The 15,085-nt window shown below is 47.7% G+C and overlaps 1 protein-coding gene and 1 pseudogene across 2 annotated transcripts in view; one reads left to right on the top strand and one right to left on the bottom strand.

The window, feature by feature from the left end:
* The window catches only part of CLSTN2 (calsyntenin 2), a 650,414-nt gene that overhangs the window by 64,206 nt on the left and 571,123 nt on the right, over positions 1-15,085 (top strand). The gene's annotated exons all lie outside the window — the stretch shown is intronic.
* The window catches only part of LOC115862110 (condensin complex subunit 3 pseudogene), a 145,219-nt pseudogene continuing 141,123 nt past the window's right edge, over positions 10,990-15,085 (bottom strand).

Below are 15,085 nucleotides of genomic sequence, written 5' to 3'. Positions count from 1 at the left end.
GTGATCTCTGGGTCCTGGGAAGGGATGGCGCTTGCTCTGGTGGAGCCGCCTGGGTTTCTCATCTTGCTCTTCCCTGACCTACATTATCTCTCCTTTCTTCACTTTCCCATCCTGTGCTCTCTCATTGTGCCTGAGAGATAGGAGAAGCCACTCCATGAGTCTATATCCTTCTCTTTCCATCTTCCACATTGACCAAGGGCTTGTGAGCCTTGGAGTTCTGTATTAAGGCCTTTATTCCAGAGTTCTGCTTGTTGGCATGTGTCTTGATTTGGGGGCAGAGAAGGTTAGGAGAAGCGGACAGATAAATACTTCAAAATATCCTCCTGCCTCACTTTAAAAAGAGGTACAGTGTTGGCTTATTTGTTCCCGTTTTGTACCTGCAGAAACTGAAACTCAAAGGAGTTAAGTCACTGACCAAGCACACCATTCACTCATCCAGTAAGTGACCCAGTAAGTAACCTCAGAGGAGGGGGAGGTTCAACCTAGGTCTGTCCAAAGTCAAAACATATTACCACTTTAATTACAGTTATGTTAGACCACTTGGGTGTTTCCTACATATCTCTTGTACTCTTTTCTCTTTTTTTCCCCTATTCTTTTATCTCTCTGTACATTAGTGTGGCTATCTACTTATCTTGTCTTCTGCTCTGTCTAGTTTGCTATTAAATATACCTGATGAATTCTTAACTTGATACATTGCATATTTCAGTTCTAAAATACCTTTTTACATTCTTTCTTACACATTCAAATTTCTGTTGCAATTCTTCATTTTTTCATTCATTTTGTTCATCTTTTCTTCTATTTTCAACAGGTTAATCACAATTATTATTATTATTATTATTTTTTGTGGTATGCGGGCCTCTCACTGCTGTGGCCTCTCCTGTTGCGGAGCACAGGCTCCGGACATGCAGGCTCAGCGGCCATGGCTCACGGGCCCAGCCGCTCCACGGCATGTGGGATCTTCCCGGACCGGGGCACGAACCCATGTCCCCTGCATCGGCAGGTGGACTCTCAACCACTGCGCCACCAGGGAAACCCAATCACAATTATTTTAAAGTCCTTATCTGCCAACTCAAATAATGGGATAGTACATGGGTCTGTTTCTGTGATCTTTCTTTCCTTGATTATTGGTCAAATTTCCTTGCCTCTTCATATGTCCTGTAATTTTTTATTGTATGCTGGTCATTGAATACAGAAAACTGTAGAAGCTCTAATATTGTTTTTTGCCAGGGAGGACTCCCCTTTCTTTCTGTTAGGTAGATAAGGTGAGAAAAGTATGATCCAATAAAACATATACATTTATATATTACATACCAGTCAGTGCTCAGTGCCTCTTTGAAGTTTCCATAGTTCAGGCAGTTTTCCTCATTGTAAAGATGAAGCTGCAGTTTCTCTTACACCAAATAATTAAACAAGCACCTCCATTAATATGCAGTGCTCTTGTTTATTCACATAATTAAACACAAAAAGAGAGATAGTCAATCAGTTGGAAGGTAGCTTTCTTAATGGAAGCAGATGACTAATCTGACCTGATTTCCATTTATGACAGGTGCCCTCTGGAGAGCCCTCCAGGAGAGGGCCGACCTTGATGAGGTGGGATGTGGGGAGAGTCAGTGTAAATCCAACTCTGGCCATCTGGATCCCAACAGGGAAACCCCAGCTAGCAATCAGCACTACAAGCCACTCAGAGAGGCAGCAGGAAGGGTGAACCGTTAGAATTACTTGGGAGCCCGTACTTTAGAGACTTTCTCTAAGGCTGGGGCCCTCTCAGGGACCAAGTTTCTTGCCTTCATGACCTTCCAGTAATTCACTAGCGTGATGAAGCTCTTCATCTAGGAGTGAGGACTTGAGGAAGATGTCCGAATTGGAAAAAGAAACAAATTTCTAGGCAGGAAGAGATGTTTTCTAGCTCCTCCAAGTAATACAAGTAAAATTGAGTGTGAAGGGCTTCTTGCAATAATTTGGTTGTGACCTTTGGCCAGTTCGTGAAAGACCCAGTGGGTTTGTTTGTGAGGGCCCCATGATTTTATTGGGTGCTGAGAAAAGTATTGAAATCTAAAACTCTTCTCCATCCTGGAGCAGGCACTGTTGTTCAGTTCTCCACAATATGGCCATATAACATGCCTCTTCTATTGGTTCATTGGAACCAAAGTTTATGATTCATAAACGAGTATCATTACATCAGGTAGCCCTCATCTCCTATGACCATTGGAGAAGGCTAGGGAAGAGAGAATGGTAACTAGTGGCCAGCCCTGGATATCACCACAACTGGGGAAGGTGGCCCCAGGAACCCAGAGGTAGAGGAGCTAAGCCCTGCAGACATTGGCCTGGGGATGCAGTAGTTCTTGGCAGGGCAGCTCTAAGGAGGACAGTGTCCCTTGATTCCTCGGCTATCAGGTGACCCCCAATACCCTCATGTCAGGCACGGTCTTGGTCCTAAATCACATGCGTGAGCTGGTTTTTGTCCCCCTCCTCACACCAGATCCTCCCAGTTTGTGTTGTGATTATTGGTTCCCCTGTTCACGGTATTTCCTGTCTGTTCTCACTCTGTGGTGACCTTGGCCTCCCTCCCCGTCTTTGGTGTTAATCCAGCCTCGGGCTATATTTCCTCTGGCTGTTCAAATAGTCGTGTCAGGCTCCTAGACCTTCTTTCACCCTCTGCCCAACAGGACTCGCACACAGAGCCCCACCTACCTTCCTTTATGTCTCCTTTTGGCCCCAGTAAACCTTCTAACGTATAGCTAGTATGTGCTGATCCCACCCACTCTGCGTGCTGTGTGAATCAGTAAAACAAAACTCCTGCCGTTGAACCACTACATTCTACCTGAGGCGACACAAGTTTCTCAATTCTTAACAAGATGGGACTATATTTAATTATGTGCTACATGGTGTGGTGCTGATAAGTGCTGAAGAAAATCTGATGGGAGAAAAGTGAGTGTAGTGAAGTGGAAGAAGAAGTAGACCTTGACCTGGGATGTGTGTCCCCGTCTCCGCATGTTTGGACTTTGGCTAATGTCATCACCAACTGGCAAGGTAGCTGGCAAACAACTACGGTAAAAGAAATGAAATGATAAACAGAGTTGTAGCGATGCCAGCCCACACATACCAGGATGGAGATAACTCACAGCTCCTGAGGTTGACGGCTTAGTCGGAGCAATATCGTACATTTGAACTAGGCTAGAGTTAGCGATATCTAAGTTCATTCATGCTACTGCTAACATTAGCAAAACGATGGTTCAGGAGCCAGAGCTGATATATTGATATTCAATATAACATCCACATTCTTGGAAAGGCAGCTCCCAGTTCAATCCCCGTGGAAGTTTCACAATTTCTCAGTGGGGTTTCCATGGATCCCCGGGCCTTAATGAGAACGTGGTATTCATGAGCACATAAAGAAGGCTGACCGATGGCTTTAAATCACGTTAGACATTTTTCTTGTGAGATATTTTGTTTTCTTCTTTCTGAAAAATTTAAATTTCAAGAAAAAGACTTTTGGCCACAGATTTTATAAGAATCTTCCTCCCACAAATCTAAAATAATCTTATGAAAAATTCAAAGCCTGGTTTTTAAAAAACCGACAAGGCTTTCTTCAGTATGTGGATCTTTTAGCTGGGAAGCCTTTCCTTAGTTCATATGGAAATGTTCATGGAAGTGGTTTGTCTCCAAGTCTCTGGAACTTCTGCAGGCACCATGGGATCCATTTAAATCTCTCTGGCTGGCTGTAGAGCACCTCACCATGCTTGCCCCATGCCATTTTTCCCCTCAATAAGATACACAGTAGGTTGATGTTTTCTAATCAAGCATGGTCCACTTGATTGCCTCCTGAATTTATGTCCTCACTACCTCTCCCCAGGTGTGTGACACTTTCTATGCTGTTAACATTTCATGTCTCATTTTCCCCATTTGTCAAATGGGAATGTTCCTAAGTACTGATAGGAGTATTGTGAGGCTTATATATAATTTTTTTTGTTGTTGTTGTTTTGTTTTGCGGTATGTGGGCCTCTCACTGCTGTGGTCTCTCCCGCTGCAGAGCACAGGCTCCGGACGCGCAGGCCCAGCGGCCATGGCTCACGGGCCCAGCCGCTCCGCGGCATGTGGGATCTTCCCAGACCGGGGCATGAACCCGTGTCCCCTGCATCGGCAGGCGGACTCTCAACCACTGCGCCACCAGAGAAACCCTGACCACTTTCTTGTAGAGCATCTCAGATGTGTTCTAGGCATACACAAGTGCACTTTGTAAAAAGCTAGTGGGCTATAGGTATTGGTTAGAATTGCATTCAACTAGAACAAATACTCTCCATTCTTCAGTTGTTTTTTTGGTTTTTTTTTGCGGGGGTTCGCGGGCCTCTCACTGTTGTGGCCTCTCCCGTTGCGGAGCACAGGCTCCGGACGCGCAGGCTCAGAAGCCATTACTCACGGGCCCAGCCGCTCCGCGGCATGTGGGATCTTCCCAGACCGGGGCATGAACCCGTGTCCCCTGCATCGGCAGGCAGACTCTCAACCACTGTGCCACCAGGGAAGCCCTTATATATACTTTTTAAGTGCAGTGCCTGGTATATGACTGATAACAAATAGTAGCTCTGTCAGTAAGGCCTAGGCTGGGATGAGTGAAGTACCCATCTCGGGTGAAATTTCAGGAGGCTTGCACACACACACACACACACACACACACACACAACCTCAGAAATAAAACTATTACTTTAATGCAACATTTTAGAAAATCAAAATTAATGCAAAAATCCATGACGAAAAAAATGTCAAAATTTAAAATAGATATAAGATCAGTGTTACTGATTTTTCCTTTTGTCTCCAATACAGCTCGGCACGGCACTGATAGTAATATGTAACTATACATCTATGCCCGTTCCTGCCCTTTTATTCCTGCTTGGCCCACCTTGAAGCCCTCTTCGTCTATCACTCACTAGGGAATCTGAAAATAAGATGGAATGGGGTGGGGGCTCGTTCATCTTGCTGGATGGCTTCCCCAAGCTGCCGGGCTTGCTGAAGAAACAGCATGCAGAAAAACGTAGGTGCGTCCAGGAGCACGCGGGCCTCATTTGGGACTGAATCATTAAGAGTATATGCTCAGGCCAGGGCCTGATTAGATGGGTGTGGAAACGGGACATAGGGGAGCAGGAGAGGCAGGTGTTCTGGCAGCTGGCATGGTTAGCACAGCATGAGTGGTACCCATCGGGGCTGCTGGCCAGGGCTGTCCTCTAAGGTGGAGCATTTTTCCTCTCCCCATCCTATCTCATCCCATCTCATCCCTGTTTCTTTTTGAGCTTATGGTAATTCACGTACAGGAGTATAGTTGAGTCCCATCATCTATGAATTTAATTCCTTCATTTATTTGTGCTTCCAGCAATTTTGAAAAGGAGAGAAAAAGAACAGTTGAAATAATGCTAGGGATTCCACCATCCCACTCCAAGCAGGTGGGCTGCAGAGTGAGCAGGCCTGGGGGCAGCAGGAGGCTCAGGCTGGCCTAGGTTCCCAAGTACCCGCCGTGATGTGAGAACCTTGCAATGCCAAATGTGTCCCTGTGTTTGCATACTGCTGTGTGCATATGTGACGCTGTGCACCATGGTAACTCTCTGTGAGCCGGTAACCACTTCCTCTGGCCTTAATAGAAGAACCAGTGACCTTGTCCAATAGTGGAAGAAGGATGCTGGCTGGTTCTATATAGTGTCTGGGCAACTTAAGGGATTTCCTGTTAATCCAGCTTCTGACTCATTTCCTCAGGCTGCCTCAAATTATCTTACCAGCCTCCTAGACCTTCTTTCACCCTCTGCTCACCAGGACTCACACGCAGAGCCCTACCTGCCTGACCACCCATGATTTTCATAGCATGTGCGGACTTAGAACCTAGCCTTGGGGGAGATGCAATTTTTATTTTAGGCACTCATCTACTCATTTAACTGCCAATAGTTACTGAGTTGAAGACTCTTGGTCAGATACTGTGCCAGCCTCAAGGATGCCAGGCCTAATAGGGGACAACCTTCCTAGGAGCTCCTGTTCCAGTGGAGAACGACCACATGTAAAAAGCTGATTCTAGCACAGGGCGAGTAGTGTTGGGGGCATGATTCTGTGGCGTGATGGTCCTTCTTCTTTCCCAAGTCCTTGAGTTTGCCTCATGTGTGTCCCATGCTTCTTTAAGGGAGCAGCTATGAGCTGGCCAGCTCCCAGAAGCTACAACCCAGGTCTTTTCAGTGAACCATGTCCCTGGCATCCTTGGCCCTGGCATCCTTTTCCTTTTGGTTACTGTTCCAAGGCTCATCTCACTTCCCGCTCCTGCAGTATGCCTCTCCTGACATCTTCAGGCTCCTGTGAACTTCCACGCTGTTCCAAGGGAGGAGCAGGCAGCTGTTCTTGCAATTTATAGGGGTCCCCAGGGCCCAGAGCCCCCCATTTGTCAGGAGCTTCATAACACCTGCGGTCGGCTTTCTTCTAATCTGCCAGGATCAGAGGCAGTGCTTTGCCTCTATCAGGACCTCCAGAGTTTCAAAGTTAACAGAATTTTCCCAATGATATGAACAAGCGGAGGATTACAGTTGGGTTTCAAAAGGACATCAGAGAGTGGGTGGTGTTATTTGCCCAGCACATACTATTAGTGATGGTGACAGTGTAACTGGCTGTGATCCTACCCAGCCACTGGCTTGGTCGTCTGAGGCCATATTCTCTATTCTGCTAAAACATCTGGGAGAAACATGGGGGGTGCAATCAGTCACCCCAGAAGTTGGTCCAAAGGGCATTTGTTTGCAGATTTGCCCAAATATTTAAATGTTTGGCATATATAGACTTTTAAAAAATGGTTTTGTTGGTACCATACAAACACAAGCCTGTTGACTTCATTTTTGCATCAATATAAATGTTTTCCTTTATGACAATTTAACTAATATGCTGTGTTACAGATTGCTGAATAAATATGAAATATGTCATGGACTTCTGCTAAGCAAATTCTGGCTGTGACATTGAAGAAAGGTTTATTTCTCTTCCACGTTTAGAGGAGGAACATTTTCTTATCTATTATGCTTATCCAGACACACTATTTCCTGTTTTGTTTTAAGGTCCCATGTCCTAATTATACATCTCGATCTTAAAACTGACCTTATTGAGTCATTGATTGCTTTGGAAAGATTTCTTTTCATTCCTCTTTTTTGTGCAAGTAATTCATGTGCACGGTACCAAAAATTAGTTCAGATAAGCAGACCTAGAAAACAATTTAAAATCACCAATAATCCCATCACCCAGAAATAATGACAGCAAACATTTTGTTTGATGTTTATCTGTTCAGAGGTATTTATTTGCCATTCATTCAGTAAGTATTTATTGAATTCCTCTTTTGTACTCAATACATGAAATCATCCTATATATAGTCTCTGAGACCCGCTTATTTCTCCTAGACATGTACATCTTTCCAAGTCAATAAATGTGTGTCTACACTGTCTTTTAAAATATGTTTCAATTGTGAGGGCATATCGGTATATTCTGTTATTTGAAAATTGCAGTTATTGTAAGTTTCTGTTGTTATAAACGTTGCTGCAACAAAGGTTCTTGTAAATATTTCTTGGCATGCTTGTCTGATTATTTGGGAAAGATTTTCATATATATTTACATCCAAATTATAAAAGAAAGTGTAGAATCCCCATGGCTCCCCCACACAAAAATGCCCCAATATGCAGGAGTCTCTGGTAATGAAACTGCTGTCTCAGCAATGGAGTTTCACCTGTGCTCTTGTACCTGCCCAGACTTTGCTTCATGGGGTTTGCGTTTGATCATCCTTCAGTTTCCATTTAAATGTGACATTCTCAGAAAGTCTTTCCTGACTCTCCATCAGATTAGTTCTGTATTATTATTGCTGCCACCCCCAGCCCTTCCAGAGTGTCTGTACCTGTCCTGTTCTATCAAGCTCCCTGAAGACAGGGCTGTCTTTCCAGCCAATTAGCGTGGTGCTTTGTTGAATTCAGATATTCGTTGGTTGAGTGAAAGTACCTGTCTGTGGTTGTCTTATGCTTTTCTTTGATTTTCTTTTCTGTCTTTCAGGAGATTTCTGTGCCCTTGCCATCAATTAGGAGGCCTTGGTCTTATTCTTTGTGTTGGTGTAAGAGACTTTTTCTGTCCTAACTAAGATGAGAAGATATTGACTCACCCACACATGAAAATTCCAGCGGTGGGAGGGGCTTCAGACATGGCTGGATTTGTGTGCTCCATGATGGTTCCCAGAAATTCATCTTCCCATTTCTAGGCCTGGATTTCTTGTAACCTGGCCTCGTTCTCCGGCAGGCGTTCTTCTGGGGAGGGTGGTGGCGCTCAGTTGCTCCAGGTGTGTGTTTTGCTGTCTCTTGAGGACTCCATCAAATGTGAGTGGAGGATTCTGAGCGGCCTGACTGGGGTCCCAGGCCCTTCCCTGAACCGCCTGCTGTGCCCAAGGAGGTGGGGTTCTCTGGGCCCGGGGTCCCACTGGAAACCAGAAGGAAATTCAGGGTGACAAAGTTGACTGTTACTGCCGTCCGCTGCACTCTAAAGTTGTTGTGTGGTCCTCAGCACAGCCAGCCTCTTGGGGCCTTGCTTTGATGCTGTTTGTGTAGGAAATTAGAACAATAATGCTGCCTTGCTTGTTGTGAGGACCCGATGAAACAGTGGATATGAAAGCACTTTGGCATTTATAAAACAATTTGAAGAAAGAGGGGCTCTTCGTATTGCAGATTTGGGGATCCCGTTGTCTTTACCCCACAGGTGCAGCTGAGTGGCCTGTGTGTTCCAGAGGTTACAGACGTGTCACCTGGGGGATTGGTCTGCGCTCAGAGAACCAGGACCCCTCCCCACCTGCCCAGGGCCATTTCCCCACAGAACCTGAGGTGCCCTGGCGGGCAGGCTGCTTCCACAGACCCTCTTCCTCAGACCCAGGGACCCAGGGACCCTCCCTCGGCTGGCGCCAAGCACTGCTAACATGGCAGCTGGTTAGGGTGCAACATTGCCAAGGATCTATAACGCTTGACTGGTGGTGTGGCAGTGCTAGAGTCATGTCTGTTACAGCTACTCTGCTGGCGTCTGTGGGTGCCCGGTTCTGGGAGGGTGTCTCAGCAGAGCTGAGGAGCCAGTGACAGAGCATGGGGAGAGGGTATCCTCTGCTCCAGGACATGCCTGCCTGCCACCTTGACCTACAGATCACCAGCTCCTCCAACCCCATTTCTCTTTACCTCAGACCATGGATCTGCCCATTATTTGCTGTGTGACTCCAGACCCACTGCTGAATCTCTCTGAGCCTTGGAATCCATTCTGTATACAACTATCCCAGCTGTGCACTTGAAAATGAGATAATGTACCACATCTTCTCTGTCCATGCATCTGTCGATGGACACTTAGGTTGCTTCCATGTCTTGGCAATTGTAAATAGTGCTGCTATAAACATTGGGGTGCATGTATCTTTTTGAATTGGAGTGTTTGTCTTTTACGGATACATGACCAAGAGTGAGATTGCTGGATCTTATGGTAACTCATATGGTAATTTTTAGTTTTTTAAGGAACCTCCATACTGTTCTCCATAGTGGCTGCACTAATTTACATTCCCACCGACATAGGAGAGTTCACTTTTCTCCACACCCTCTCCAGCATTTATTATTTGTAGACTTTTTGAATATTATTTAGGCATAAAAAAGAATGAAATAATGCCATTTGCAGCAACATGGGTACATCTAGAGATTATCATACTAAGTGAAGTAAGTCAGACAGAGAAAGACAAATATATATCAATTATGTATGGAATCTAAAATAATGATACAAATGAACTTATTTACAAAACAGAAATAGACTCATAGACATAGAACACAAACTATGGTTACCAAAAGGGAAAGAGGCGGGTAGGGATAAATTAGGAAATTGGGATTAACAGATATACACTACTATATAGAAAATAGATAAGCAACAAGGACCTACTGTATAGCACAGGGAACTACATTGCCTTGTAATAACCTATAAAGGAAAAGAATCTGAAAAAGAATATATATATTCATCTGAATCACTCTTCTGTACGCCTGAAACTAACGCAACATTGTAAATCAACTATACTTCAATTAAAAAAAAGAGAGATAATACATGGGTGCCACCGGCCCAGGGCTTAGCACAGAGGGTACGTTTACTTAGCGCTCATAACCTTCCTGGCCTGGCCCTTCCGACGACTCCCACAGGACCGTTTGCCTCTGGACGACGTGCCAGAATGTAACCCTGGTCCTTCCTAAGCCCCTGGACCACTGGGCCCCTTTCCCTGGCCGCTGCTGCCCTCACACCAGGGTTTCATAGAGTTCCTGCAGGAAGAGTGAGTGTCTGGGGACAGGGGGGTTCTAAGTGCTGAGCCGAGGGCTCAGGTGACCGGCGCAGTGGGGGAAGCCTGAGAGCGGGGGCTGTGAGGGAGAGGACCCCAGCTCTGGGATACAGAACCATCCTAGTCAGGAGAGTGAGGCCAGAGATGCCTCTGAGGGAGATGAGGGTCATCGCAGTCCATCAGAGGAGGAGATCCGAGATGCCGCTTGCGCTGGGGGTGTGCAGGAAGCCGCTGAAGAAGGCAGAAGGAACCACGACAGGAGACTTGACGAGGCTCAGCACGGCGGAAGGTGCACGGGGAACCTAGCCTGTCACATTGCCTGTACGCACCGCCCTGCACTAAGGACGCCACTGTCTCCTTCTTTGAAGCACAGAGCCTGTCCAGAGTGGGTGCTCAGAAAGCAAGCACTTGAAGAGACAGTGATGAGAGACGGGAGGGAGGAATAGAGAGAAAAGAGGGAGAGAGCAATTGAGTGAGAAGGTCTGCTGCAAGCAAGCCAGGGAGTGGAGGGAGAAGAGATAAGAAGGAACTAAGTGGATCAGTAAGGATGTGCCAGAAAACACAATGCAGACATGTCTTTCTCTCTTCGGAGAAGCAATCTGGAGACAGGCTGTCCAGAGCTTGAGGGGTCCCTCAGCCGTGCCACCAAAGTCCCCAGCGGTCTCTTTCCCCCTTCAGCTGTCGGCCATGTACTTGCTGTGCCCGGGGCCTCGGGGCTGCTGCAGCGGCTCCAGGTGCACTTCAGTGTTGGGGGGATTTGGGGGGACTGGGAAGCTGAAAGGAGAAAGGGTAGCCGGCTGCATGGGTCCATATTTTCAGGACAGTAAAAGCTTTCTCAGACACCCCAGCAGACGTCTGTCTGTAACTCATTGGACAGAATCGTGTCTCATGACCACCTCCCGCTGCAAGAAAGGCGAGTCATTAGCTTTCGCTGCCTCTGTGGTGAGGCAGGCGAGTCAGAAGGGTTGGAAAAGGTATGCGGTTAGTGACAGCCAGTGCCCTTGATCCCGCGGGCTTACCCTGGGTGACTGAGCAGCTGCAGACTGAATGAACCCAGCGAGGGAGCTGAGGAGGTGGGAGGCGCTTTAGAGGGGAGCCAGTGAGCCTGAAATTCCAAGGCGCATCGACACAGAAGCAGAGCTGGCCCTGGAAATGCGGTCTGGAGGTGGGGCCGGAGACAGAGGCGTGGAGGGTGGCCGTTACAGCTGCACAGCCATGGGTGAATGTGTCCGTCAGGGAGAGTGCTGACCTGGTCCAGGCAACAGGAGGGAGAAAAGCCAGGGGCTGTCAGGGCAGTGCATCCTGGAAGAGCCAAGGGAAGAGGGCCTGTGCAGTGGGTGGATGGTCCAGGCACGGCTGTGGGAGGGGAACCGCCTCAGGAGAGCATCAGTGGGGAGCATGGTGGGCCCCGAGTCAGAAGGTAAACCACGTCACTTCAGGCAGCCTTTCTGGGAATTGATGAATCTAATTCTGGGTGAGGGAAAACAGTAGAAGGGGCTGCGCCTCTGGGCCCGGGGCTGAGGGCAGAATCGCAGGCTGTGCTAACCGTGTACCCAGCCCACGGGGAAGGTGCTGAGGTGATGGGAAAAGGCCGACGAGTTCTGGTGGCTTTGAACGAGGGCTTAGTTACTTCGCCCAGCTCTGTGTTTGGGCTTACAAGGATATGGAGGGCATCACTGAGGGTGGGAATAGAAAAGAAGTGCATGGAAACGGGTGGGTGATATGGAAACAAGGGCTTTGGGTGCCAACTATTGAAATGTCTTTTTTTTCTGAGGCTATTGCAACCCAAGTATATATAAACGGCACATATGAACACACCGTGGCACGTTACAGACAATCTGATGCCTGGGTCTAAAGTTGTAATTTAAGAAAATTTAATCGCGAAACACTAAAAATAATCAGAAGCATAAATAGCACAGCAAGCCTGTCATCATCACCAAACTCAAAACTGTAACTGGAAAGAGTATGAGATGCTGTAGAAAATGGACCAGTTGGAAGAATAAGCTGAGTCTTCCAGATGCTCCCAGCCTGTGCTGGAGGTGGGGAGCGGGGTCCACGTGCGCCTGGAACGCCTGAATCACTATAGTCTCCTTCCGGACGCCGGGCTGGAGCGCAGCCCTGGGCCACGTCTCCCTCCCCAAGTATATCTGCAGCTCCTGGGATGCAGACATTTATACCAGCCAGTGCCAGTCACCCCTTGCTCCCTCCACCAGCCTCCAGGACCAGCCAATGCACTGCCCTTTTGCTGAGTGGAGAGCTGCTTCTTTCTCTCTGTTATCATGTCCCAGGTGACCTTTCCCTTTCCGCAGCTGAGAGAACCTTGGGTGCCCACTGTATCATCAGGCATTGTCAGGGGTGGGGCTGTGACCAGGGCACCTTTGCCTGGGGCAAGGGTGATGTTGAGACTGGGGAAAGTGACCCAAGAAGGCCACACTTGGGGAGGCATCTGTGCAGGTGGGGAGCCCTTTGGGGATCCAGGGGTTAGGGAGGTAGCATTGGGGGCCTGCGATGGCAGGGAGGATGCGGTTTTACATAGGCATTCACGATGGTCTCGATGAGAAGGTGACATTGAGCAAAGATGTGAAGGAGGTGGGGAAGGGAGGGAGCAACGTGGATGAGGGGAAGGGCATCCAGCCGATGGGACAGGCAGTGTAAAGTCCACAGTAGGACATGTGCCTGGTGTGTGTCTGAGGGTCAGTGAGGAGGCCACTGTGTCTGGAGGAGAGTGAAGGATGGGGGAAGAGAGGAGATGAGGTCAGAGGCTTGATGGGGGTGGGAGGGGCTTCTGCAGGGCCTTGCAGCCATTGTAGGGGCTTTGCGTTTTCCTCTGAGTGAGATGAGGGTCATTGCAGGAGTTTGAGTAGAGGAGCAACGTGACCTGACTTAGATTACAGATGAGCGATTGGACTGCTGTATGTCAAAAATCGTGAAGAGTCCGCTTCCAAGCTAACAAATTCACCTGCCACAGTCTCATAGATGTTGGCAGACACAAGCCTGGTCAGAGATAAAGGATTTTATTACTCACAGGATACCAGGCAGCACAGCCCCTGCCTCTCGTTCACAACCATTCCCCTTGCTCCCTGAGTTCTACCGGGGCCATTCGGAGCAGCCCAGGTGGATGCTGTGCACACAGTGGGTCTGTGTCACCGCTGAGGAACCCCGGGCCTAGGAACCCACAGTCTTATAAGGGACTATTGGCAAAGCTGCCTCAAGTTTGTCCTGGAGTAAGACAGCATCTTTATCATCTTGTTCAGGAGACAATCTGCCCTCTGCCCAGGAAGGAGATACTATCTCTATCCTCCGAATCTGTTTCTATAAACGTCCTCGAAAAGATAGTCCAGGACAAACACTGTCACAACACACGTGGAAATACCATGGAGAAGTTCCACCTTCCGCAGCTGTATAGTGACAATAAACTAAGTAGGAGGAGGTCGGAAAGCCAGAGGACCCATCAGGAGGATGTTGCAGTGACCTGAGAAAGAGATGATGGTGTTTGGACCGGGTCATAGTAGTGCAGGTTGTGGAAAATAAAAAGTTTCCTCTGTGTAGAGCCACTCAGGGCACTCTGCCCTGGTCATGCAGGAGAAAGATCAGTCCTGCTTGCTTCCTGAAGCCTCAACTCATCATTATAGAAGAGAGACTGTGTGATAGTTAATTTTATGTTTCAATTTGGTGGGGCCACAGTGCCCAGATATTTAACCTGACATTATTCTGGATGTTTCTGTGAGGGTGTTTTTCGATGAGATTAACATTTAAGTTGGTGGACTTTGAGTAAAGCAGATTGCCCTCCTTAGTGTGGTGGGCCTCGTTCAATCAGTTGAAGACCTTCATAGAACAAAAGAGCAACCTCCCCTGAGCAAGAAGGAATTTTGCAGCATGTGGCCTTCAAACTTGAACTGGCTCTTTTCTGGGACTCCAGACTGCTAGCCTACCCTCCAGAGTTTGCACTTGCCAGCCTATATAATGTCATGAACCAGTTCTATCTATATCTATCTATCCATCTATCTATCTATCCATACACACACACACACACACACACACACACACACACATATCCTATTTGTTTGTGCTTCATCCTGCTTTTGGTGGGAGTCACTGAAGAGTTTAGAGTATTTAGAAGAAGGACATGATTGGATTTATATATTAGAAGGATGCTGAAGAGGGCCAGATGGTGGGTTGGGAGACTGGGCGTTGGGGGACAATTATATTTATCCAGGTAGGAAATGACAAATTTGGTGGCAGAAGTGGGGATGGAGAGGAGGTCTGGAGTGGGGAGATACTTAGCCAGAGGAACTAGTAGGAATCAGAGCCCATTGCATGAGGGATGAAGGGGAAAGTCAGGGTGGGTCTGGTTCCTGGGTACGCTGGGGATGCCAGTGCCTGTTGGTACAGGAGAAGGAGAATTGGGCTGGGGCAGCAGGTGATGAGTGTTCTGGGGGGCATGTCAAACTGTGCTCCCTTATCTTGAGGGAGATGCCCAGGGAGCACAGATTTGGGAGATGTCAAAACTTGAGGGGGGTTGAAACCCTATGGAGTGCGTAGAGCTTGTCCCTGTTGTCCCCAGAGCATCATTCCCACGGAAAACCTGTCCGAGTGCCTCGCCCGGCATCGCCAGCCTAGGTCTTCACCCAGGGGCCCAACACAGAGAACGGGTTAATGCTGAGGGGAAAATTCAATACCTGCCACCAGAACTCAGCAAAGGCATTAAACACCATCTGGTGCCAGACAAGTGAAACAAATGAAAAGTCTCCGAGGAGACCCCACCCTAGA

The sequence above is a fragment of the Globicephala melas genome, chromosome 4 (assembly GCF_963455315.2).
Source record: "Globicephala melas chromosome 4, mGloMel1.2, whole genome shotgun sequence".
Lineage (NCBI taxonomy): Eukaryota > Metazoa > Chordata > Mammalia > Artiodactyla > Delphinidae > Globicephala > Globicephala melas.
The sequence above is the reverse complement of the archived record's forward strand: the minus strand, read 5'-3'. Positions and strand labels throughout refer to the sequence as shown.